The following is a 27,741-nucleotide window of genomic DNA, read 5'->3' as shown; positions in this document are numbered from 1 at the left end:
CTTAGAAATTTTGTTCATAGTATTAGGATTATCATACTAGGGTTGCATTATTTTAATTTTTTCTTTGAATGTGACAATAAATTCAAGATACCCTGGTTTGTGAAAAACCCAGGGTAACAAGTCTCTGCTGTGTCCATTTTCATTGTCCTTCCTTTCTTTTCTGCTTTTTCCTTATCCCTTATCATTTCCCTTGTCTTATTTCATTAGCTTCATGTATTCTGTCCTATTCTTTTCCAAAATACGCAGAAATTAATAACCCTATAGCAGTCTCAAGTACATTTGCTGAGTGTGGGTTTGCACAGATTCTAACTCATAGATTGGAACTTTACAGGTTGAAGACGGGTAGTACAGATTATTTTTGGCTGAAATCTCTTCTGGAAATGAGTACATTTTTCTTGGGAGAAGAAGGATGGTTTGGCAAAGGATGTAGCCATGCCAGGTTCTGGGTCAGCAGTTCTAAAATACACAGAGGCAGCCAGGGATATCTGGCTTCATTACCAGGAGGCTCAAGTGGGATGTGTCAGTTGTCCCGGATGACTTTATGGGTTATGAAATGCTCAGGAGCTACCCATGACTCTCAAACTGTGTGAAGAAGGCCGGCGAACTTAAAAACTTTGTGGTGCAGACTCTTGTAGTTTCATGGCTTGTGTTTCAATACTTTTCCTAAGGATGTTTCATCTGTGAGACTTCACTGGGGAGAGCAGAGAAAGTGTCCCTGGTAGCCCCGCATGCAGTGCTCCTTCTGCTTCTGCTCGGTAAAGTGTCACCTTCAGTTAGACCACAGGTGTGAGGTCTTCTCCCTCTCCTTTCACTTGCCCGAGAAGTAGAGCCCAAAATGAAATGTGCTTGATGCTTGTGCTTGACAATTTGGACAGTGTAGTGCTTGGACAATGGAAGTTTGTGTTTCATATATTTGATTTCCATTTCCTGAAGTTAATTTGCTCGCTCCAAATAGCATGCTCTCGATTGGGAGGGCACATCCTGTAGGATGCCTACAAGTTTCAGTATCAACATCCAAGACTGAAGTTTTATCTGCTCCATCTTAATCTTGTGATCTTTGAAGTCTGGTTTCTGTATTTGTAAAATTGGAGTAATAAGTTTTCATCGGAGTTATTTAATGAGGGTAACTTGAGATCTACCGACCATGTTAACATTTTCCAAACTATAAAATTAACTTTAATATTGAAAGATGATTAAGGGCTTGACTTTGGTGGCTGATGGCAAGTTTCTTGCAGGACATTTTATCAGTCGTGTTCTTTGCCTAATTTTATTTGAGTTTTTTAATGAAAATTGGGTATTTCAGTAAAACTTCCACAAAGTCTTCTACTTTATAATAAATCTACTCATTAAAAAAAATTTCCCTTTGTTCTTGCTGTTCTTTTGGATGCTCTACCTTTTTGAACCTAACACATGATTACAGGCACAAACTTCAGAATGATGTTTGAGTCATCACCAGGTTTTCTCCAGAAGTTATGACTCTTGCTTTCTGGGAATTGAAGGGATGTTTGAGTTTTTAAAAAAAAATTTGGTACCTTGCCTTTCAGGACAAAAGTTATTTATGCTGTTTGTTGTTAGATGGCATGTTGTGATATTGACATAGGTGAACGTGGTAGTTTGAAACTAGGGAAAAGTAATAAAACAAAATCCCCCCCAAACACATTCTTCAGCATTGTGCTCTTGAAACATCATCATCTGATCACATACACATAGGCTTACAGGAAGAAATGTCATCATTTTGTATGCTATCTCTACAGATATGGAATAATGGGGAAAAAGCTTAAGATAATTTTGGCTATGAGTTAGATATTATAATCCTCATTTACATATAAAAGTTGTTACTGAGCGAGTTTAAATAATTTGTCTACTACCCAAGGTAAGAGGGCAAGTCTGGCTCTAATGCCCCCTGTGCTTCTCCTGTTTCCTAATGCCAATCAAATAGCTGTTTTTTTGTTTTTTTTTTTTTTAACTACTCCTGGTCCACCACACTGTATGGACCAAATTCATTTGTTGTTGGTCTTGTGTTTTCCCATCCTAATAACCTAGGAGAAGCTAAGAGGGAAAGATGGATCAATGTACCATTAGGCAGAGCTCCTGGTTTCAAACTCGCACTCTGCAATCTTCTGTGTACTGTTTAGTCTTGGGCAAGTTACTCGCCTTCTTTGAGCTTCACTTCTCACATCTATACAATGAAGATGGTAGTGCTCATTTCACATAGTGCTTGAGAAGTTAATGACAAGAGATACTTGTTTCCTTCTCATTTGTTCTGTCCCTCCACAAGCTTCTGTTTCTGTAATCTGTGAGTGAAATACATCTTTCTTATTTCTTCACGAGGACACTGAGGGTGAAATGGTATAATGAGTGTGGGAATGTTTTATAAAACAAGAAACTGCTATCTACATGCAAAAGGTTATGAATAAAGCGGGTTTAATGCTCAAGTGTAACCCATACCTATTTCATTTACAGACAGTGCCATTTCATTGGGTTGAACTGTGTGTCTACTGCCCTTTCTTAAGAGCAAGCTACCTGAGGTAAGAGAGGACTGGCATCTTCATGTTGATGAAATAAATGATAATAGGCTTCTGAGGCAATAATGTTTAAGGTTAATTTTATTCTCCATAAAAGAAATTCAAAGATATTTCATGATCAACTAAACCTGAAAAGTGTTCAGGACAGTGACCTGTCCTCTATTTGTTTCTGCATGATTTAATTTTTTATTTTGGACCAAGAGTTGAAAGGACCGGGAAGGGATGGGAGGGATAGGGTATGAAAAAAAATTAAGATGTGTATGTACACATACCAACGGTCCAAGATAAATGTAATCAGTATGTACTTCAAACATGAAACGTATTTTTCCTTTCAATTCTTACCTCTGAAGTTTTAATACCAAAAGCACAAAAATCTGGACAATACAGAAGATTCATATTTGATGGTTATTTAAGCGTCCATAGTGTGCTGTACTAGGACACTTGAACCTGTTGTTTCATTCCTCAGCTAGCACATGGCAGCGGGTTTTTCCACCCAGTTTCCTTGCCCTTCATTGTGTAAATTCTTCATTATTCTAAGCTGCCAGAATTGCCTGGTTCTGAAGGGACCAAAACATTCTAGTAGGGTCAATCACTTTCTTTTACCTACTCAACAAATCATATCAGAGAGATACAGTGCAAGCTTGCAGCAACAGCTAAAAGATCCAATAACACAAACTGAGTTAGGGATTTTCGAAGTCTAGGAACCATTGCATCTTCTTACCACACTACTGGGGGACCCGTGCAAAGACCATAGGCCCTTGGCAGAGGCCTAGATTCACCCCGAGTTGGCCAAGAAAATGGAGGCCGAGGAAAAACAGTTAAGAAGCATCAAATGGTAAAATTGGCAAAACACAATTTGTTTTTTCTGCAGTTAACTTGCTGATTTCTGCATCTCTTAATGAATTCTTCTCTGTTCTATGTAATCTTTTAGAAGTATTAACTTTAAATGGGCAACACAGTCAGTATGTTGTTCCTAAATGTAGTTCTTGTAGCATGTAACTTTGTAGGATAGTTGATATTATTATTTAAAGTCCTGTAAACAAACATTCTGCTGCATATCATATTAATTCCTTTGGTATACTTTCTCTGTGATCTTGAATTGATTCTAACTGTACAGACCTTGGGAAAAGTGAGGTTGATTGATATTGCCCCATAGTCATAGGGCTTTTCTTGGTACCAGGAATCGAACTCAGGACCTTACCCTTGCCAGGCAGGTGTGGTGCCACTGAGCTACATCCCCGGCCCCACATATTCATAGGTCTTAACAACTTAGAATCGAAGAGCAATTATGGGTGTTAGGTTTGTGTGATTTTCAGAGCTAAATTTCATCATGTATATTAAATAAGAACATGTCCCATACCAACAAGTAGGTACCGTATGAACTGGGAAACTTCTGTAGTTACATTAGGCATAGCAGGCACTTGTTAGATTTTTTTTCCCCCTCATTCCTACCACAAAGCCCATACTAAGAAAAAAGTACAGGCAAAAAACCCCTTCCAAAAACAAAAAACAAAACAAAAATAGTTTCAGCCCATCTCTAGTCCCACTGTTGCCTACAGAATGCTCCTGCAAAAACTCTTTTAAACATCCTATTTTCATGGGTAAATGTATCAGTAAAGAATGTGCTATCCATGTCTCCTATCATAGTCTTAATACCTCTCAGAAGCAGAGCCCTAACTTGTTCATTTAGAAACTGCAGGTATCATATGAATCTTCGCCCAGATGTCAGTTGCTAAATGTGAATAGACTAAGCTTTGAAAAATGGTTAACTATGTCCCCTTCTCCACCGAAATCTATCTTGAAACTACACAGAGCTGTTGTAAGCAAGCCTTGAAAGGTTACAGAAAGAGGAACTCTGTCTCAGTCTTTCTGTCTGTCTATGATTATAATCTCTATCTTTTGGCTGTGGGAGCTTGTAGGCAGGGAAGGATAGAAAATTCTTAAATAACATTCAGAAGGTGGAGATGTAATCATTCTGGTAGCGTGTGGTAGAAATTTAAAATAATCTCATGGTAATAATTGTTATCAAGGCAGTAATGAGGAAAGAATAACAGTTTAAATAAATAATTAGACTTGACAGTAGATGTGTCAACAGGTACTTACTTAATGAATGTAATCATTGTTTTTCTCTACTTTCAACATTGATCCACCAACTGCAGCATGTTCCCTGTCCTTTTTCCAAACCAAATCTATTTAAAAGCTGTACTTCATGGAATCTGAAATGGTATACCCTGTTTACTCTTTAGAGCTGATACCTAATATTTTTTAATAGGCAAGTTCACAAGAACAGGCTTCTGCCCTCCTGTAGACCGATTATCCCTGCTTTCCACGGAGTGATTCATTAGCAAGGATGAATAATAATTAATTCTCATGGACTTGTCAATATTGCTAGCATGAATTGTTTAGTATAATATGGGGGAAACAGCTCTCGTGTATCTTAAATAAATTTAATCGGTTATTATTATTATTATTGTTGTTGTTGTTATTTTCTTTTGAATTGGAAGTAGAGGCAATATTTATAAATGAATTTACTTCCTTAGCAACCCAGATAGAATCTCATTGTTTTGAGGACAGAATCTAGTTCTAATTCCAGCGCTGATGGCAACAGGGCTGTGCCACCTGGGGCAAGTCATCTGCCTTCTCTGAGGTCCATTTCAAGATCTAACAATAGACAAAGTTTTACCAGTTGATCCCAATGTTTCATCTACTTAACTGTTCTACTATCTATTCTTTTATTTCCTAGCCAGTCCCTTTTCCCTCTCTCTGCCATGTTTCCAAAATCCTGACTCTACTACATAGCCATGTATGACAATAGTTTTTCTCCTTTTAAAAGAAGCTTTTGCTTCTTTTATATACCAGGAAAGCAGTTAGCGATTTGAATTATGTACATCCTATACTTCTACTTTATTTATACCTTGGTTGTCTCCTAGCCCCATGCAATTTCTTTTTTATTTTACTATTTAACTTTACTTTTTGAGACAGGTTTTTTACTATGTAGTGGATGTTGGCCTCGAACTGAACCCTAATTTTCTCCCCTAGCCTGCCCAGTGCTGGCTCCATTCAGTTTCAACTTAGAAAGGAAAGAAAAAAAAAACCTGAAACCATCTCCCCCTATTTTATGACATTGTTCTGGGCCTCATTTTTTAGAGTATTTAGTAAACTCATCCACTAAAAACACTGTTAAGAAGAGGTGGATTGCTCTTTTGTTTGACCTTTTCGGGGTGAATCACTGGACTTAAAAGGAGAGGTCACAATGGTAACCAGCTATTCTACTTCAGAAATGGAGATTTGGGTGTCAAGTAGGGAATCCAGTTTATGTGCTTTGTTGGTAGTTTATGTGCTTTGTTGGTAGCCAATGTTGGACTAAAATTTTCTTTTTTGACTTCATAGCTATATCTTTGCCTTTGTTCGTAAAGCTCTACCTGTGAATGGCCTTTCTCTGCCCAGTGTTTAAAGGGCCATTGTCTTTCACAAAATATCAATTTTAGTGTCAGTGCAGAGATGTGCGATGTCCTTGAAGTGTAAGTGGACTTCAGACATCTTCTTTAGTTGCTTGGAGTTGTGGCACAGATGGTTCTGGCTGCCATCTGCAATCTGTTTTTGTTAGAAGAATGTGGATCTCCCTGAAAATTGTTTTTCCCTGACCTCACCACTTTGTCCTCCTTCCACCTCTTGCTCTCTTCTGGTCCAGTGAATTATGGGAAGTTGAGGATGAGCTCCTAGTTGGCTGTTTAGTGCCCATAGTTAGGAGCATTAACAAAGAGAAGGTGAAGGGTTAATAAGCCAAAGGACAAGTGAGTGTTAGCTAACACAGTGAAATTTACTTCAGGACCTGCTATTCTCAATTGCTGGGGCTGCACAAGATTTATAGTACAGTTAATTTTTCAGACCCTTTTTCTGACTTGTTCTAATGGGACTGGGCTGGGACTGAGAAGCAGCTGGTATAATCTTTGCCAAAACCAAATTCATATTTTCATGAACTCCACAGTCGAGAAAAGAGAGTAATAGTTATCTATCAAGTAGAAGATAATTTAGAGGTCACTCAGCACACAGAAGGTGAGCCGCTCCCGGCACACAAGAGGAGGGTTCTGGGCCGCCTTACTACCCCCACCAGCACACAGGAGGTGAAATGCACCCCTCCCCACCTCCATTGAAATGAGAAGACATGCATACAAGTCTCAAAACCAGAATTCCAAATCACCTACAGCAACCCTAAAGGGAAACAAGATGGAACACTCTGATACTCAACCACCTGGACTCCCTGAACTGGCAACAAAAGAGGATCTGGAAAAAATGAAATCAGAAATAATTTCTCAGATAACAGCAGAGATTGTGCTCATAGTGCAAGACATGATTAATAAATCTAGAGAGGAGCTCAGAAACATGATGGAATCTCAACATAGGAAACAAATGGAATCCATAAAACAGATTTCCAGGAGATTAAAAACTCCATTGAAAGTCTACAGAGTAGAATGAGCCAATGTGAGGACAGAATTTCAGATATAGAAGACAAGATTGCAATTAGTGAACAGGAAAAGAAAAATTGCTTTAAGATTATAAGGGACCATGAGAAATCAATCCAGCACCTGCCAGCCGATGCAAAGAAGAATAACATAAGACTGACTGGAGTCAATGAAGAAACAGGAGAGAGTGCAGGTGACGTAGAAAAACTGTTCACAGAAGTGATGGCAGAAAACTTCCCAAGAAGGGGAAAAGAACTTGACATACAGATAAGTGAGGCATATAGGACTCCAGCTAGCCTTAATAAAAAAAAATCTACACATAGGCATATAATTGCTAAGATTGCAGAAATCCAACAGAACAAAATTCTACAAGCAGTAAGAGAAAAGAAACAAATCACCTACAAAGGAAATCCCATCAGAATCACAGCAGACTTCTCAATGCAAACCCTCAAGGCAAGAAGAGCTTGGAGTGATGTATTTCAAGCCCTAAAAGAAAACAGCCTCCAACCCAGATTGATGTACCCTGCAAAATTATCTTTCAAAATTGATGGAGAAATAAGATACTTTCATGACAAAGAGCACCTTAGGAACTTCCTGAATACCAAACCAGCACTCCAAAAAATTTTAGACAATATCCTAGGAAAAGAAAACCCCAGGAAGCCCAGCAGATTGAATCTGTCGGGTGTGACAAGAAATTAAATGCAAAGGGGGACAATCCAACAAAAAGATAAAATCATGATAATGATAAGTCAATATGTATGAGTTATAACCATCAATGTTAATGGTCTCAATTCACCAGTCAAAAGAAATAGACTGGCAGAATGGGTCAAGAGGGAAGATCCAACAATATGCTGCATACAAGAAACACATTTAATTAAAAAAGAAACTCATAGTCTGAAAGTTAAAGGGTGGAAAACAATACTGTATGTGACAGGAACCCCCCAAAAAACCAGGAGGAGCTATCCTCTTTGGAGATCAAGTTGATTTCAAACGAAAATCTGAAACACTGTGGTCCCAAGAATTTCAGATAAGGGATACTCAACTTGTATGTATAAATCTATTGTGAACATGTGTTTTCATTCCTCTCAAGTAAAAACTTAAGAACAGGACTGTTGGTTCTTAATAGTAATACAAGAAATTTCTATATTGTTTTCCAAAATGGTTTTATCACTTTACATTCACATTAGCAGTATTAGGAAGTTCTAACTGGTTCACCCCTAAGCTGACATTTGTTCTTTTAAAACTTTTAAATTCATCTCCCTAATGAGTCTATAATTCAGTCTTGTTATTGTGCTGATTAGTATTTTTCTGATTTTAGTGTTGCATACCTTTCCTTGTGCTGTACTATTTATCAACTTATTGAGTCTACTTTTTAATTGGATTGTCTATTAATGAGCTGTAAGAGTTCTTTCTATATTCTGGTCATAGGTTATATGCATTATAAATATGGTTTGTTTAAGGACTAATGATGTCATTTAAAATTCTAAATTTTGATGGAATCTTATTTATCATTTTTTCTTTTATATGTCATTTTTTTATATCCTAGGAAATTCTTGCCTACCCTAAATTCATAAACATTTGCCCTTATAATTTCTTCTTAAAGTTTTATAGTTTTAATCTTTCATATTTAGGTTCATAGATCCTTTCAAGTTATTTTTATGCATGGAAATAAAGGGTTGAGGTTCATTTTTTATGTACCGATACCAGGTGTTCTAGTGCCTTTTGCTGAAAACACTATCTTTTCCTCTGCTCTTGAATTGAGTTTATGTTCTATAAAACTTTAATGTTAAATAATCTTTTAAAATTCAGTGGACCATATATGTGTGGTTCTATTTCTAGATTCTCTGTTTCATTCCAATTATCTATATGTCTTTCCTTACACCAACACTGCCTTAATTACTGTAGCTTTAGAGGAAGTCTTAAAATTAGGTACTAAATGTCTTCCAACACTGTTACTGTTTTTCTTTTTCTTTTTACTTTTCTAGGTCCTTTGTACTACTACATAACTTTTAAATTTCAATATCCAGTTCTTCATTTATAGCAAGTATACATAGACCTGAATTTTTATATATATCTTGTGTTTTCTAATCCTTCTAAATTAAAATACAACTTCTAGGGGCTCCTAAAGATTTCTTAGTATTTTCTCTGTAGATGATCATTTCATCTACATATAAAGATTTTACTTCTACTTTGCCAATCCTATCCTAATTGTGTCATTTTATTGTCAGCCTATTTTGGTTTTGGTCTATGTTTCAAAGTTTAATGGACAGATGAAGAATAGGCACATCTGCCCTTGTTCCTCACCTTAGGGAGAAAGCATTGTATCTTCTCCATTCATATAAGGCATTTTTGCTGGAAGTATGGAGTACATGTCTTCGCTCTGTTGAGAAGGTTCTGTTCTACTTCTAGTCTCCTGATAGCTTTTACCATGAACCGCTGAAGAATTCAGTCCAATACTTTTTCTCCAACTAGTGACAGGATCATATGGCTTTTTCCTTTCCTTTGTTAAAATGATGACTTTTGGGGGTGGATCTTCCAATGCTGAACCAACACTGCCATCCCTATAATAAAACCACTTTCTACATACTGCCAGATCTGACTTCTAATAGTTTTGTTAAACAGATTTCTATCTATGTTCGTACTTTTTTCTTCTCTTATCTTTATCCAGTTTTAGTATTAGCACAATATTGATTTCCTAAAATGAAGGGAGAAGTGTTCCTTCTTTTTTTCTGCTTTAAATGTTTGACATAATTTATCAGTTAAAATGTATATGAGCCTGTTTTTGTCATATAGTTATGTTTTCAAGCTAGGAATATATGTTCTTTAATAGGTGCTATTCAAATTGTATATTTCCTCCAGAGTTAGTTTCATTAATTTGTCTTCCAAGGTACTTCTTAGAAGTTGTCAAATTTATTTCAAAAAAGATTTTTGTAATATGCTTTCTATATCCTTTTAAATTCTGTAAAATCAGTGATAATGTCTCCTAGGTCTTGGTATTCTAATTTAGAAAATGTATAATTGATATTGTGTAGTAGGAAGAAAAGGTCTAAAGGAGCAGGGAAAGTAGGATGGATAGGGGAAAGGAAAGAAGGGAAAAGAAAAAAAAATATGAGAAAACAAAAAAAATGGGAACAAAGTCTTTGTAAATAGGGAAGGGTGGAGGGAGGACAGGGGAAGGCGGAAAAAAAATTATAACCGAGGTACTCGTGTAATGGTACAAGATCCCAATGATGAATGTAACTGTAATTTATACTAAAATGTACCAATAAACTTAATGGGGCAAAAAAATTTTAGAGGTCACTCGATCTGACCATTTACTGTGAAGCAATAGTACAGGGATTCAGAGAGTAGAGTTGAATTTACTAAGTCTGAGGTTCACATCATGGCACTAATTAATTTGCTGTGACTTTATTGAGGGCATGATCTTTCACTGACCCTCAGTCTTGCTCTCTGTGAGATGAGAATTAGCATCTGGAATAGATGATATCAAAGGTTTCCTCGACTCTGATTTCAAGATTTTAATTTACAGTCATGCCAGATCTTGCATTCAGAGCCCATCTCTCTGATTTCTTCTGTGGCCCATGCTTTCTGAATACTGTTTGCATCTCAGCCTTGCTTTATTCAATATACTTTTGTCCTACCAATTGACAGGTCCCTTCTTCACAAGGGACTTGCTTAAGGCAGTTCGTGTGTTTGTGTGTGTGTGTGTGTGTGTGTGTGTGTGAGAGAGAGAGAACCCACACATACGTGTTTGGGGTAAGAGTGAAGATGATGGAATTTTGGAAAACTCCATGGAGTCTGTGAAATATTGGGAGAATCCACAACTGCCAAGCGTGCTAGCTGTAACTTTAAAGAGTTCAGTAGATACTGAAGGCCATGCGTGGGTTCTGGAGTGGGCAAAAGATGCCTTTTCTGAATGGGAAGTCTGGGGTGACACTTGTTTGGCAAACACTTCGTGTTGCTGTTGGATTTTTCTTCCAGTTCATCCCTTGTTCTTCTCTATCAGCACCACTGATCAGCTCTGGACATTTACACATCTTAAAGTGCTGAGTGATATTTTCATCTTGAAATTTTCATGTTGTTCATTAATTAATTCATCCTCTTACCAACTGCATTTTTAACCCATAATCTATTCAGTGCTAGTCACTTTAATACAATACCTAATTTTCTTTAATTGTACGAAGTAGAAAACTTTTTTTCTCATATAATGAAAGCTCAGGAAGGCAAAATAATTTGTTCAAAGTCCTGTAGCAAATACCTAGCAAAGTTTGGGTTAAATCTAGATCTGCTCTAAAATATGTGAATATCTCCAGATAGAACATGGATTATGGATAGGGACAATCAGACAAGTTCATAAACCATGGGCCTACTTGGTAGAAAATGGTAAATGGGCCCTAGAGGGGGACAGCGGTTGTGTGCTATGGGAGTTTGGTGAGGGCCAAAATCATGTATTTTGAATCACTTACATGATAATTCACTAATTAAATTCTTATCTAAGCCATACAGCAGAATTTTAAAAATTGTCAATTATATAAATGCATTTTAAATCACTCAGTGTTTTCTCTTGTTTTTCAGACTTCTATCAGCTTAGTTGTCTTGATAAGTGGGAGGAGACAAAAAATAGGATAGCGTAGTGCTCTGATCATACTTTGAGTTATTACCCCAATTGGAATTTCAGTCCTTTGGGGAATCTGTTATTTTTCCCTATCATATCGAGCGTGGGATTTTTAACAGAGATAGATTTCTGACCATACATAGATCAGCACAGATGCAGATGTGAGCAGCTAGAATTTGGATTCTGCCCAGTTGTAATGACTGCCACATGTGTGAAGTGAATACTTGGTGCTGGGGACCCACTGTGAGAATATGTGGGAGCCAGGAGAGTGCAAGCCAATGTTGGGGGTGGAGAAGGCCTCAGAGATTATCGGGGGCCACATTCTCACCGATGGGGGAATGGAGGCACAGCTTACAAAGTTCAGGCAGAAGGTTAACGGCTCCCTGGGCATAATGGCAGAGTAGAACTGGACTTTGAGCCAGCACTCTACAGTAATAGCTCTGTGTATTCTGTCTTGCCTGGACATATGTTCACAGTGACAGATAACATTTGGATTTGGAAACCAGCATCACTAACTACCTGTCCTTGGATAAGTTACTTGATGTCTTTGGGTCTCAGCTTTGTTGCCTGTAGCGTGGAAGCCGTACCCCACTAACAAAGCTACAGCAAGAGTAGACGAACTATCACTGCACTGCTTACTACTCAGAGGCACTATTGTCCATATGACCAGTAATCCTCACCAACGCCCGGTGAGGCAGACACAATTATCTACATGACAGCTTCTGTCTCCTAACTTTATCTTGATATTTTTTAGGTTCTTGCTTCTCAGAGTTTGACCTGAGGACTGGCAGTATCTGGCTCAGCATTGGGAACATGTCAGGAATTTATATCTCAGGCCCCATTCCAGATCTCTTGAATCAGGATCTGTGTTCTAACAAGATCCCCAGGAGGTTCACATGCTCCTCAGTCAGAGCAGGATTCTTGGAGGCCCGAGACCTGTGTCAAGGCTCTTGACCATGGCCTCCAACTTTGACTGGCACTCTGCCCACATTCTTGGGGCGTGCGGTACTCTAGATAGTGGAGGGAGGCCCGGGAAGCCACTCCTTGGGAGTAACGAAGGACTAGGGTGAAGGGATCCAGCAGGCTTTATCTTTTCAACGCCCTGTACTTCCTCAGAAGTACTATTCACAAGGGGTCACACCTGATGGGATTCCAAGTCTTTCTGATCCCCAAATCCATGTTCTTTTTATTAAATGACGATGTCTCAGTCAAGAGGAATGCAGGGCTGTATGCGTGATAACTCTGCATTTCCCACAGTGCGAACATTTCCACACTGGCTGTTTTACCCTATTACTCAATTCCTAGAGGGGAAGAATTGAAAAAAAAAAAAAAGCTTAAGCTGAAAGCCAGGATCCTGCAGCTTAATCAGTTATTTTCGTTTTTTAATGAGGGTGACTATTGTGAAATAAGTAATTATTAATTACTCAAAACTAATGAAATATTTTAGTTTCCTTGCTCTGAAAGCATATGGAAGCTAGAAGAAAGCATATGGGTGTTTTTCGGGAAGCATATTGGTAGATGGACAAATTACAGTGGTGCCAATATGCCTTCGCTGTCTGGCTAGGGCCATGAGTACGTGTGCTGGCATCTGAGGCCTCCTGTGTGTAAAGAGATTTAAAAAGAAAATTCCCATCTGATCTGTGCTGTGGGTTGCCTCTGGAGTTACATAGCTCTGTCCTGTAAATCTTTCTACCATGTTTCCTCATAGACATTACTGGCTGGGTGTCTCCTCAGAAGAAACCTTTGTTACAAGGAGCTGCAGTAGGCCCTTCCTTCCTGGATGTCCCTCCTCTGGTGCCTCACCCAGAATGGCCCTACCCAGCTGAGAATGGAGTCTGTGTTTCCCTCAGTTTACCATGGTGCTGAAAGAACTAGGGCCTCTTTGCTCCAGGAGGGATTCTGTGTATCCAGGGGCCAGCTGTGAATCTATGCGCTACAGATTCCTTCCTGGAGGGGTAACACTGGCACCCCTTTGTTCACAGGCCTGGCCTTTTGTCCCATTTGTAGTCGATGGCCTTTGTTCCTCTTTTCCTCTCCTTTAGATTTCTTCCCTTTTGCTGTATGTGTAGTCAATCTGGTAAAAAGTTTGTTTGCTTTGCAGATGACTGGAGCTGTTTTGGATGTCCTGAGGACTGCACACATCTAGGCTTATAATAATGAGAGGCAACATGATATGTTTGAGAAGGCACCTGGCTGAATGTCAGACAACCAGGGTTTAAAAAAATTTTTTAACCAGGCTGTCTTTGTAGCATATACATCATACCTACAAGCAAGGTGGCATGCTAAGCACCTGAAGGGAAGAGCAGACAGTTACGTTGAGGTGAGCTTGATCTAGGGCCAATCAGGACTCAGCGGAGTGCATGAGTTTAATAGTATACTTGAGGAGCAAGGGAATTTGGAGAACTCTTTCTTCTCGAAGGTTTGTTAGGGAAGCAAGAGCTAGAATTGGAAGATAATTAATTGGACTTTTTAATGGGATTTTACAGGCAACTGAACAGCAAATCTCTGGCAGGCAAGAAAGAATCTACTTGAGGCCTGACCCAGAAGCAAGTGAATGTCAGCCATGTCCAAAGAGCTAGGTGTAGATCACTGAAATGTGTTTTTGATAAAAACCATCCCCTTTCTGATGAAACTTCATCTATTCATCTGCAACACATGAGTTTTAAACAAGATGGTTTCTGGGAAGCCTAGAGTTCTACAAGGTTTCCCACCCTGCAGCCAGATAAGTCACTTAGCCAAATTCTGGCAAATAATAGAAATAGACCAAGGACCAGACCCCACGTGTCCTGTTTCCCTTCTGGTGCTAGACTTACTACCCACAGGGCATTACAGGGATAGGTGGGTGGGATGGTCATTGTTCTACCCTCTACCGAGTGAGACAGGGAAGGTTGAAGTGATCTGAGTCATGAAACTGCGAAGAGGTTTAGCCATTCTCGGTACTGATGATCCCTTTGCTGCCGAGGGCTGATCTTAGGGAATGCCCCTTCTGCCTTTTTGCCTGTATGTTTCTTGCTCTCCTGTCTAGAGAACCAGCACATACCCTTCCTCCTGGGGAAGGCTTTTCTGTTCCCCTGACCCTCAGAATCCAGTCCTACAATTCAGCTTTTCCTTTTTTTTTTGGAGATGAGGTTCTCAATGTATTGATCATTCTGATCTCAAACTCCTGGGCTCAAATGATCGCTGCGCTGCGACTCCTGAGTAGCTGGAACCAAGGGGATGTGCCACTGCACTGGGCTCATCTTTGTTTTACAGTTCAACTTGACTTTGTATTGCCATCTTTTCATTTTCTCTTCCCTCCCTCTCCTCTTCATTCATACAGAGTAGAAAGGTATTGAATCTAAGGACTACTTTCTGCTTTTCTGAATGACCAGGCCCAGCAGGAGAGAGTCCTCAATGTTCTCCATTGGCTTTTCTCTCTTCTTGTTACTCGTTATGGATAAGAAATTTATAGGTTTATAGCTGCAGAACAGGAAAGTTACTTTAAAAAGTCTTTATAGTCCAGCCCTCTTTCCAGGGAAGAAGTGATTTACCTTACTTTACTTGCCTGGTTAGTTGCAGGTCTGAGAATGGTGCCCACGTCCCCACAAACATGAGAGAAATGATTGGCATGTGAGTTCCTGCTTATTATCAGCAGCCCACGGCTGGGCTCCTGCTGTCTGTGAAGACCATTAGGAATAATGTGGTACAGGGACAGTGTGAACAGGCAGATAAAAATCCACAAACATTCACTGGGTACTTGATCTGTGACAGGCTCTAAGCTGCATGTCGCCACATGGCTTAGTTTGAGTGATCATCAAGAACTAGCATTCTCGTTCCTATATGAAGGAGGCAGATTGTTTCTAAATAGGATGTTTAGCAAAAGCTCATGCTTCTAAGCACGGAAAAGCACTGTAGAGTGAACAAGTGCTTACCTCCTAGAACATGCGGGCAGGGCTTTGCAGAGTGGAATGCAAGACTGTTCTAAGAGGCTTGGATGGTGGAGACTAATGAGATTTGGCAGAGGTTGTGGTAGAAATTGAGGTGGAAGGCCTGTGCTCACCCCATAAAACAGAGGACTTCCTGCTTTCCCACCTTTGTATCCACTCATGCAGCTCTTTGGAGAGCTGGAACTTGGGTGCCTCGTTCTTGAATGTTTACAGGACTGGATTTTTTTTACATTTTACTCTCTACTCTTTAGGGCCCGCCCTGACCCCATTGGAAATCTGTCTCCCTCTTATTCATTATTATTCCTTTTCTTTCCTTCTCTCCTCTCCTCTTTCTCCTGAGTCAACTCTGGGTTGCTAAGGTCTTGAAGGCTCTCTCACGGCACAGTCCTCAGTAGTGGACTGTGAAACCGCTGCCAGGGAAGATGATATACAAATCTGCTAAATGCACAGTAAAAATAGCTCATAATCTATGGGACTTGGTATTAAGCGAGATGATATTAATGAGGTTTGAATGCTGCTCTGAAATGTGGCAGCTGCACACGCATATTGTCTGCTTTTTCTCCTACCTCTGGCAGCTTGCGAGCAGTGTTGCCATGACACTCCTTGGGCTCTGTTTAGATCAGCTATTTTCTGAAGGAGTCCCCGACCTTCCCCACAATAGAAACTGTGGATGTGGTCATGTCAGAGCCTCTGGGGGATCTGTGTGACTGGTGAGCCCCCAACTGTCATCGGGAAATGGTTGGAAACTGTGGGACATAGACCTCAGACATCTTGGAGTAGGAGGAACTGTTAAATACTCCTTACTTTCGTTGGATGTGTGAGGGTACCGCACCCCATTGAGTGGAAGTGATTTGGCAAGGTCAGAGGCTGGGATAAGAGGAAGATTGGGACAGGAAGTCAGGTCTCCTGATTCCCAGCTGGGTGATGTTCCCATCAGCTCACGCTACTACTTTCCTGTGTGCCCTCTCTAGCCCTGAAGGATGTGGAGGGACATTGTTCTCCCCAGGAATGAACAGAGAAGGTGGAAAAAAAGAGGAGGAGGTCATTGCCCAGGAAGGAATGAGAAAACGGTTTTAGTGTGTCTCTCAGAGTCCATGTGTTGGGGTCTCATAGCAAGCGGTCAGGTGACAAGGCCTCTGGCTCGGAGAATGGCGTAATGTTCATGTCACAGGAGTGGGTTAGTTACGCCAAAAATGGCTTGCTCTAAAAATTAATCTTATCTCCTATTGCTTTCTGGTTTTCTCATGCTCATAGTCTCTTGGCCTTCCACCTGCTGCAATGGGATGAAGCAGCACAAAAGCCCTCAGCAGTTGCAGGTGCCATGCTCTTGGAATTCCCAGCCTTCAGAACTATGAGCCAAACAAACCTCTGTTGTCTGTAAATGACCCAGTTTCAGGTGTTCTGATACAGCTACAAGAACTGAAGTAAGACATTCAGACTGAATTGCCACCAGCAATGGGCATCTGCAGAGACCCTTCTCAGCAGAGCTTTCCTATTAGATTCCACAAATTCAGTAGACGCTGAAAAGGGCAAAGCAATGATGACATGTTCTCTATTGCTGTGAACTGTTTGCTGATACCACATAAGACCTCATCTAAACTCTCCTGAGAGCCACTGTATTATTCCAAAAATTCACCTGTGAAATACTGTCTCCTCCATAAGATTACAGGGTTCTTAGGGACAGGAACTGTGCCTTAAATGAAACTTCCTTCCTTTCTTCTTTCCTTCCTCTTTGCCTTGCTGCCTTTCAGGAATGACACCCGACAGAGACCTAAACACATACATAGAGCATCTGGTAATGTCTTGTGTTTTTTTTTTTTTGAACTTAGTTGCATTCAGATAGCCTCTTAAAATTTTTTATTAATCACTGGTGAAAATTGCCAAATTAAGATTTTGGGGGAGCGGTATTCTTACCAATTTAGATTCTGTGCACACTTCTTGTATGCTCTTACTGAATTTTCATCAAACACAATATGCTTTTATTATCCTCACTTTGCAGTAAAAAGATCAAAGTGAAGTGACCAGCTCAAATTCACCTCAGGTATTAAGTGCTTGAGAACTGATTCAGATCGAGATCTCCTATCTCCAAATATTGCAGTGTTACATCTACTTTTCCCCAGTGCTTACAGGAAAGGACTTGTTCCTTCAACGGTGGTTTGGGCTTCAACGAAGGAGTCACCAGCCCTACTCCCTTAAGTGTTGGAGAACACAATTACAAGGCCTCAGATTCAAACAGTAATTTTTTAATACATTGGGCAGTACTTTCAGTGCCTTATTCTTTTTCTGAAATCCAAGGGAAAATATTGCATTTCTGTCTTGTTTAATTTGTTCAAATTGAAATAAGCTTTCAAATACTTTTTAAGACTCCTTTAATTTTTAACAAATGGGGGCACAAACAGAATACAAGGAAAGAAGATTCTCTGGCTTCTGACTAATTTAGTGAAGAACAAAACTAGATTATTTTATTACAAAAGAAGGATGCAGGGATTTTTGAAGGCCACTTCTAAAACACAGATTTTGGTTGGTTTTTTGATGTTTTGTAGAGTTTTCTTGATTTTTGCCGTTTTTATTAGATGATATCCATTATCCTTTCCTAAATTTTAATATGACTTGGATGATTTGGATTATAATATTTGCACCCTTTCTGAAAATCCACAAAGGTAGGGCAGTTGTTTTTTTTTTTTTAAATATATGTGCTCAGAAAGAACATTGTTGCCTAATTTAAATTTTGGTGCAGAGACAAAGCTGATCTGTAGTAAGTATAATATCTTGTTATATATAGATCTCATGTTTTCTTTCTGTGTCTTTCCAGGTGTTTAAGGAGGAGAATGAGTTGAATAATAATGGTATAATGTCCAGAGAGAAAGTTGAATACAAAAGACAAATGTGTGGGCTATTTCTGTATTCTGTACCTGTACGTGGGTGTGCCTGTGTGTGTGTGTGTGTGTGTGTGTGTGTGTGTGTGTATGTGTCTTTTTATAAAGTTTCCACAATTTAGAAGAACATAATAACTGGAACTATCAAGGAGAAAATTTAAATTGAAACTTGGATATTTCAGGGAGGGATGAATATTTTATATGTTGTTTGAAGGCAGGTGAAGTGAAATTTAGAAAATAGTATCAATTGCTATTAGGTGGACGTCAGACACTATCTTTGTACAATACTTTCTTTTAGAAGAAAGTTTATCTTGGGAATTGGAGCATTCTTGCATACTTTCCCCTTGTCTGCAGCCCCCATTTCTACCCAGAGTTTGCTTAGTTCAGTTGAACTACTTTGATGTAGTTCAATGTAGAACAGTGATCTTGAGAAAAAACTGAGGCTTTAACAAAAAAGGTGGAGAGAAAATCAGTTTGTAATGGTCTTGCTTCAAACATCATTGCTTTGCTCTAGAATTTCTTATGTGTGTGCTTGCTTTGTCCCGGAGACAAAAGAGATAGTTTACATATGTTTGTGGCAGTGATATTGGGGTTAGTTGTAACAGTATTTATAAGATCCTTCCCTGAGAGCTCAGGCTTATTCAGAATTTCTTTAGAAGTTAACTTGTCACTTTTGAAATCTCTCTACTTCATAGACTTTGCAGAATGGAGAAAGTCCATCTGCCTTCTTGAAAAAAGAAAGAAGGAAAGAAAGAAAAAGGATACCTCAGGAGTGAAATACTGTTTTCATACTGCCCCAAACTGTCAATGTAGGAAAAGGTTTTCACATATTATCAAATGTTACAGAGCTAGAAAAAATGTACACGTGTAATATATAGAGTGCATATATATGTACATATATATATGTATGATCTGTTCCTTGTCACAATATTTAATCCAAAGTACTATTTACAGTAATGAATCAAAATGTCAGTTTTAAAAATATGAAGTGTCTAAGTGTTCCCACGTTGCAGAAAACTTTGATGTGACAGTTTGTTAATCATATGACTATTATATCAAATGTGTCTCACAGTGTGTTTTCCTCAGCCCTCTCTCTGGTCGGCTCCTCACACTTTTTTTAGTGAATTCCTTGTTCAAGTTACTAACCCGCGGAGCACATTTGGGTTACATGTTTCCCACATCTCACACAAATGCTGCTATGTTTTTCTGTACATAAGACTGAATGGATTTCACATCATTTTAGAGTGGTTTGATTTTGTGCCTGACATATTTATGTATGGTGGCTAAAAAAATTACTCTTCTGTAAGTTTGGTGTTTTCTCTGCAGAGCCATCCACATGAAATGTAAGCTTACAGAATGGATGTTTTGTGTTTCTCTGAGCTGAGTTTCCCAAGGTGTCATTTAGCTGCCTGCATTTGTTAGTGCTCACTCTTTGACCTTGGACATGGTTTTCAATTTTGCTTGGCACGTCAATTATTTCAATTTCTTAATCCTTCTAAAAGGACTGAAGTTTAGAACACAAATACTATATATTTGGGAAAAGGCAACATATAAAATTATCTTATATAAAAATTTATGGCTGAGCTATTTATTTGCTCTGTTTCCCTAGACTGCTCTTAACATCCATGCCTCCGTTTCTTCCAAAGAATTGCTAAAGGTTAGTGAATTTTAAAATTATTTTTAAATGTATGCACTAAGGAGTCTTAGGATTTGAAGAAGGCACAAAACCTTCAATGATGGGGTCCGAGGTGGGCAGTGAAGATTCTTTAAGCCCAGCAGCTTTGCTATTGATCTGTTAAAAGTTAAGAGTTATTTTTAAAATGCTATTTCACTTAAATAAAAGATTCCATTGATTAACCTGCCTGCTGTTGGTTTCTGTCTTCCTAGCTGATCTAGAGTGAGCATTCTCTAACTCTGTGGCTTATTTCCTACAAGTGTTTGGTGGCCAACAATGCTAAACAATTTTAGTTCTTCTGGCTCCCCCGGAAGTTCTTTCAGTGGTTAGGATTCTCCATGTTGAGATTCCAGCTGAGGGTAACTGAGACCCCATTTGTATCTGATTTTAATCATCACATCATTTTAGTTTTAATACATTTCATCTTAACAGATTTCCAAGTTATTAAGGATCATTATTTAGAACAAGTACAGAAACAAGAGGCATGAAAGCTTCCAGCCAAGGATATGAATTTTATTTCTTTTAAGCAAATGAGATTCATCCAGTTTGGCGAGAAGGATAGACATCTACAATTTGAAATCTGAAAGCATGGATTGATTTCTACTTCCTATTTGGCTGTCCTTCCCCATAAACACACAACCACTTAGATCTCTTTTTCCTAATATATCCCTGTGTGTATCCCCAGGTGTGGTAGAGTAGCAGAATAAAAAGTTGTTAACTATAAATCAAGGCAAAGACTGTAAGAACGACAAGTGATGTAGGTATGTGATCGAAAAACACTATCAAAAAGTCTGTAAGTATCAATATAACAAAATCAAGGTGCAGGAAATATTTTTTCTTGACTTTTTCTTAGCATATACTTGTTATTCATAGTAAATACATTCATCTTGGGGAATTTATAGATATATGATATATATATGGAAATTTATATATATATATTTATATGTGATTCTTTTTGCTTCTTCTTTTCATTCCTGTCTCTCCATCTCTAGATACTTCCCTATCTTGTCAAAGAATCAACTCTTTGAATCATCAATCCTTACATCGTTTTTACTCTTAACTTCATTAATTGCTCCTCTGACCTTTGCAATTTCCTTTCAGTAGTTTCAGATAGAAAATATTTTTCTTCAATTAAAAAATGTATCTTAAATTTGGGGAAGAGGCTAAATGGCTATTTTGCTAGATGTGAAAGCATCATGTCCAAAAGTCCTCAGTTTGGTTAACCCTCTCACTAGCTGAAATCCACCAAGTCTGTTAAGTCCATTGTCATGACTGACATGGAGTAGAATGTTCCTCTAGTAATTAATTTCTTAAAATTGTCTGCTCCCAAATACAGCAGCTGAATATCTTGTCAGAAATATTCTTCCCTTAAGTCAGATGTCAACACTGGGGCAGTGCCTGGGTTTATAGAAGGGGCTGAGTCTAAATCCATGTACAGGATCATCATACAAAACCCAGGAGTGAGCGCTTGTTCTTTCTCTGAAGAAATGGTGAGATATGGCACAATATTCTAAGTGAACATTGGACTCTAAAAATATAATTTGTAAGTGGAATAGAAAATATTTGTTTTGTGTACAGTTTTGTCAAAAGTCAAATTAGTAGAATGGAGTATTTGGCTGGAGAGGTGACATCTAAAAATGACCTCAAAAACAGTATGTTTACTATCTTGGCTTTTAAAATTTTAATTTTTAAAAACTTTTTCACTGATTTTTCTCCCACCATTTCTGACCTCACTTGCTAGAGTGTAAGGACCTTGAATTTGGGACCTTATGTTTCTTCTTTTTGTCTGTTTCCCAGGTACCTGGAAACACACTTGGGTAACCTGTTAGCTTAATAACTATTTACTGATTTGATGAACAATTTTAGAAAGATAGCAGATTGAGGGGGAAAACATGACATAAATCTGGAAATTTTTGCTATGGCCACTTCTGAACTTGCTCAGACTTTTACTAAATGCTTTTTAAGTTAGGCACTCTTTTGACCATTTGCATCATGAAGTCACTTAATTCTCACAGCCAGCCTTTGAGGAAATTACTATTATTTCATTTCACAGATGAAAAATTGAGACGCAGAGATGTTACATAGTTTTCTCAAGGTCACACAGTTCCTAATAGGTCACTCTGGGATTAGAACTCAGGTGATTTAGCTCTGGCAACTACTCTCTTAACTACTAAGCTCTGGTGTGTCTGCGTACTGATTGTAATTCTGCCTGCCTCTTCTGCCTTCTGGCATGTTGTGAGGCTGGAGCAAGATGATAGGTGTGAAAGTATTAGGGGAAGTGGGAACCAGCTAAGGAAGGTGAGTCAAAACACAAATAGCTAATTTAATAACTCTAATTTAAATGAGAAGGTGGAAACTTACACAGAGAGTTCAGAGAACAGAAGAGAGCAATTGCTTCTAACTGGAATGGAGGGCAGGGCCTGAGGAAGGAAAGCTTCCTGGGGAAAGTCACAGCTGGGCTGACTGTGACACCAGGTTTTGATAAAGGGAAACACTTTCTAAGAAAATGGAATGCGCAGGGGCAGAGGGATGAACCTGGAGCTGCTTAGATGGGCAAACCCTTTCCAAAACTGTGTGGAATGAGGAATGCAGAGTAGCAGGTACCTGTGGTGGAAAGAGGAAGGCATGAGACCGATCTTGAATAGGAAGACGAAGGCATAAGGCAAGCCTGTTCAAATCTTCCTGGGGTCAACTCTGAGGAAAGGTGATTCCTGCCTTATTCATTGTGCTTTAATTCATCAGATTTTAACATATTGTCCACAAATATTAGTTCAAGGAGGTGCCAGTGTAGAAAGGGCAGCTGCATAACCCTAGGCCCTCAGGGATGCTCAGCATGTACATCTCAGGCCCAGGCTAGGAAGTCCTGAGGGGCAGCAGCCAGCTTGCTGACTGTGACTCTGACCTGTGTCTTTGAGCAACCCCTTAATGTCCCCTAGTAAACCTTTCCTAGAGACTTCTTTCGGCCAGCCAGCTGGACTGACTTGTGTTCACTTTCCAGCACGTTGGAAGAGCAGAGGTCCTCTCAGAGCAGAGCTACATTCATGCGCAGGACAGCCAAGAGTTCCATGCTGAAAGAGTCCAACAGAGCACATTTGCCTATAAAAATAGTTGTGTGTCATTTAGAAAGAAAGCTGTGCTAAGGTCACACACTTGAGGACCTGCAGCCCTTCTGACAAAGTAAAAGTGAGAAGCAGGAAGTGAAGGAGCCTCAGGTTTTGAAATGCACTGTGCCTAAAAATGATGGTTTCTAACCACAAGAAGTCCCCTCTCTGGCTGCCCTGAGAAGAAGAGAACGTGGGGAGAGGCAGCAGCAGAGCAGGGTCAGCGTCTTTTCTGCTCTTTCACTCCCCTATATTCGCCCAATGGGGAAACAAAGTGCCAACTCCAAGCAGAGCAGAATGCTGAGAGCCATCTTCTCAGATTCCTCTAGTCAGTCCTTCATCCCTACAATCCAGCTGGGCCAGGATTATTACCCTCTTATCTATGAAGATGATTTATACGAGAGTGCCTCACTCATGTTTTATGTGGAGAATGTTTACAATGTTCCCTTCCTTTTCGTCTTATGCTCCTCCACGAAGCAAATAAGGTTCTCCTCTGAAACGCTTGTGACTTCAGTCCTGAATCACATGATGATACTCTCGTTCCTTCTGCCTTCTGATCCAGCCTGGATCTTATCTGTTGGCTCTGGACTGCACATTCTTATCCTGCACTGCCAGGAGCAGCCTTCTCCACAGTGTGGCATCGCTGGAACTTCTTAGACCCAGTCCTTCCCAGCAGACTCTCCAGCAGCTCCTGGTTCTCCTCTGTCTTTGCTGACAAACTTCGAGGTAGACGCTGGACCTCCTTATTTCTGTCATTTTCCTCCCTCTGCCTGTTAACTTTTTACTCTTTCCCTAGGTCATACACTAATTTTCAATGCCCTCTTCTCAAATCAGCGTGTACTGGAATCACCTGGGGAATCCCAGCCTCAGAAGTGAAGGTTCAGTAGGCCTGAGGTAGTGTGGGAAAATTTGCATTTCTGTTACGCTCTAAGATGGTGCTGAAACTGTCTGTCTGGGAGTTCGGTCTCATCAGTACTGTTTTAAAGTACACTTCAAGATTTTCTGTTTTCCAGGAAATTTAACTAGCAATCTTATTCCAATGGGCCTTCCATCCTTCTTTCCTACCTTCTTTTTCTTCTTTTCTCTCTTCCTCTCTCCCTCTTTCCTTTCCTTATTTCCCCTTTCCTTATCCTTTCCCTCTTTCTCTATCTCCCTCTCTCTTTGCCATCCAGCAGGCATCTCCTCCTTTCCCCTCCATCCCTTCTGCTCCCCTCGCTTCTCTTCTCTGTTCTCCCCTCCCCTCCCCTCCCTTCCCCTTCCCTTCCCCTTCCCTCCCAGGTCTCACTCTAGAAAGGTAGTTATTTATAAATGGTAAAATTCTGGATAGAGAATATGAAATTCTGAATCACGTCCTGCCATCGCCTCTTGCTAGCTGTGCGTTCTTAGGCCAACCATGTCTTAGGGAGTTTCCTGATCACTGAAATAATTCTTCCATTTTTCTGCTGCAGAAAAGATGCATGGAAAAGATCATGGAAAAGATCAAATGAGATAGATTCATCAACTGCTATAAAAATGCAATGACATTCATAGTAAATTATGTTTGGTGTTTCGTTTGTTTTTGTGCAATAGACTCATTGACTTTTTATCATTAATGTCAAGGATTTAATGATAGTTTTCATTGAAGTGTGGAGTGGTGTGTAGGGATGCTGAGATTTCAACAAAGCCCTTTCAGGTTCCTGCAGATGATTCTCACACCTATATTTAGGAGCATAGGTCAGAAGAACAAAGTTGCATTTATATTGTAATTTTCTCTAGTAGACCACCACAGTGATTTCTTGAGTATTATGTTAATATTTTGAACTTATGTGAACTTTCAAAGAGCAATGAAATAGGTAGTGGTTGCCATTTACAGGGCAATGTAGGGCAATTATAATGGGTAAAATTTGTAAATCCTTAGAATTAAGTCTTCTGCACCAAAAATAAAAGAAAGTTTCCTCTAGATTTTCTTAAGAAATCACATCTATGCTTCAAGTGTCAACTCTGCAAAGCCCAGGCCTGGCATAGAGGAATAAAAATATAGCTAAATGTGTTTCTTTGTCTATTGGAGGTTGTAATTCAGTGTAAGATGTTCACATGAAATTAACTAGCTGTGGTCCAAAGCAAAACATGCCAAGTGACAAAGGAGAGGTAAGGATAGCAGCCTTTGAGGACCCATAGACGAGGTGAGGGTGGAGGTTCTTATGAGAGAGATGGTATTTGAGTGCACTTTTAAGACTGGCAGAGTTCATCAGATGAACTTTAGGGCCGGAACTTGCCAGATGAAGAGCAGTGTATCAATACTCTTAGCCAGTGATGGGGAACCTTTTAGAAACCCAATGCCCAAACTGCAACCCCAAGCCCACTTATTTATCTCAAAGTATCAACACTGCAATTAAACCCGAATAGTGAGGTTTTAGTTTAGAAAAAGTAACTCATACATTAACATCTTTTTGTCTTAAAAGAAAAACAGATAACATGTGTGCCATAGGTTTGCCACCACTGCTCTAAGCATTCCCTGGTGTTTTATAGCTTAAATTATGGGAAACATGGAATGTAGAAATATAAGAATATGTCCTTTGAAGACCCTTCATGGATATTTTGGTCCATCTTACCATGCTTATTTTATTTCTTTTTGCTTTTTATTTTTTTATTTTTTTACCTGTTTAAAGGATATTTTTTTGGCCACTTTTTTCCCCTGCAGTTTTCTTCCCAGGTCCTTAGCTTCTGTCTTCTGCCCAGTTGGCACACCATTACTGCCAGATTCCTCTGGATTTTTCTCTTTCTTTGTTCTCGAACTATTTGCAAATCCCCCATATATTCTTAGTCCTCAGCTCTGGCCTGGCTGTGCTAGTTCTAGGCTCTTTCTGGTTTCCATGTATGGGTTAGATAGACATGTTAGCAGTGTGTCCACTCTGGTTTTCTCTTCTCTGGGGTCTGGGTCATCAAACCCATAAGGCCAGGCGTCATCTGTGTTTCCGTGTTTCTGTGTTTCTAGTGCCTATTGTGGCTGAAAGGAGACAAGATCACAGTGGAGGGAGTAAGCTGTGAAGTGTCAGGTGGTAGGCTTTTCTGAGAGTGTCACATAGACTACGTTCTGTGGCCAGCCAAATCAGAAGCTTTTCATGTTCAGTCTTCCATTGTGATGCTTACAATAATGTAAGATAAGTTTACATCAACCAAATTCAGGCAGTGTCACCGTCTACTACATTATTAATTCCAGATGGGAAAATTCATTAGGCCTCAAATTTTATTTGAAGCCCAACTGTTTCTTTAATTATTATTACAATTATTATCTATTTATTTTTTTACAACTGATGGGAAGAGAAATTTAACAGCTGTGTGATTAGCAGGGCATGAAATTAAAAATGTTTTGCAGAGAACCAAGAGGTTGTTTACTACAGGATCCCTCCTCTGAGAATTGGTATCATTAAGATTGGCCCCGAGTTGCTCTCTTTGACCATTCAAGTTCGAATTTCACACCCAGTGCTTTGCTAAAATGTCTTTAACCTTCTTTGGAAGGAAAATGCCTGCGAACTCATCATGGAGGCCGCACCAGCAATTCTAATGCTCACAGTCAGGGTAGCAACTGCATTTCTGTCACTCATAAAGCAACAGTGCAACTACGAGTTCAGCCTCACTGCTTCAGCAAAAAGAGCACAAGATGCAATTTGAAGAAGTGAGGTAAGTTAGGAATGGGCTGCAGGCTCTTTAGTGGCTTCGGTCTTCTCTCGCAAACAAGACTTTCATGTTTTCATAAAGGCAGGTTCAGACTGGAGACTGCGATATGTGACCTTTCAGTGCATTTCACTTGTATGGCCCTTTGCTTCTTGAGCGCTTCTGCAGGTCTCCTCCTTTGTCTGGCATTAGGAAGATAGTGTATGATTCTTTCTTCTTTTTGTCAGGATGTTGGCAGTCCTCTGCGGAGTTATGACAACATGATCATCATGTGCGCAACCTCAAGTGTTTTTGCTTAAGTTTGAAGCCAGTCCTGTTTTCTCATAATGATATCTCTGCAGCTCATTTGCCTGACTATCCCCTTATCCAACAGAGGTAACAGCAGTACCAACCGTGAGGACTACTTTGGGAGTTAAAAACATTCATACTGGAAAATGGTCAACCCTGCCTGACTCATAGTTTACACTCACTTAATGTTAGCTAGCTCCATTCTTTGATAAATTAAATGTATTGCCCTGTGTTCAAAAGTCTTTATTCCACATTTAACACCAATTTGCTCAATTTCTAGCTTGGAATCTTTCACCTATGTTTGTCTTTTTGTCTGTAATAAAGTCTTGCCTGTGTGATAGCTTATTTGCTTACTTGTCTTGAATTTTTCTTTAGACAAGTTTTGTCTTTATATTTGTTAACTTTAACCAGACATAGCTTGTGCTCTTGAGAAGTTTTCTTTTTGGGAGAATGGAGTTGGTGACAGTCAGTGCAGATGCCTCTGGTTGGGGACAGAGATGTAGGGAAGGAATTTGTGATCACTGGACGAGGGAGAGAATAGGTTTGGTTGGGACCTGAGACAAGTGAGGAGAATGTGAAGGAAGCCTTCCTGGGGGAGGAAGGATTTGACCTGGAATC

General features: G+C 39.5%; 1 protein-coding gene and 1 long non-coding RNA gene across 21 annotated transcripts in view; both read left to right on the top strand.

The window, feature by feature from the left end:
• Lpp (LIM domain containing preferred translocation partner in lipoma) overlaps window positions 1-27,741 on the top strand; it is an 847,859-nt gene that overhangs the window by 155,692 nt on the left and 664,426 nt on the right. For 10 of the 20 annotated variants that reach the window (XM_004834795.3, XM_087187016.1, XM_087187008.1 and 7 more), the window contains one exon: window positions 2,464-2,528. The exons of 7 other annotated variants lie outside the window; for them this stretch is intronic. The gene's annotated coding sequence lies outside the window, so the exon portion shown is untranslated. Of the gene's footprint in view, window positions 1-2,463; window positions 2,529-20,014; window positions 20,063-27,741 lie in introns of all 20 variants that reach the window. 3 more of the 20 variants (XM_013072120.3, XM_087187009.1, XM_021255761.2) reach the window with 1 other exon arrangement.
• Window positions 20,073-27,463, top strand: LOC147825401 (uncharacterized). The gene is made up of 2 exons (XR_015441158.1): window positions 20,073-26,841; window positions 27,063-27,463. It is a non-coding gene; the product is annotated as an uncharacterized LOC147825401 (long non-coding RNA).

Source organism: Heterocephalus glaber, unplaced genomic scaffold (assembly GCF_053883595.1).
Source record: "Heterocephalus glaber isolate CG9 unplaced genomic scaffold, H.glaber_assembly_v1.0 deba00001504, whole genome shotgun sequence".
NCBI lineage: Eukaryota > Metazoa > Chordata > Mammalia > Rodentia > Bathyergidae > Heterocephalus > Heterocephalus glaber.
This window is presented reverse-complemented; position numbering and strand designations above follow the sequence as displayed.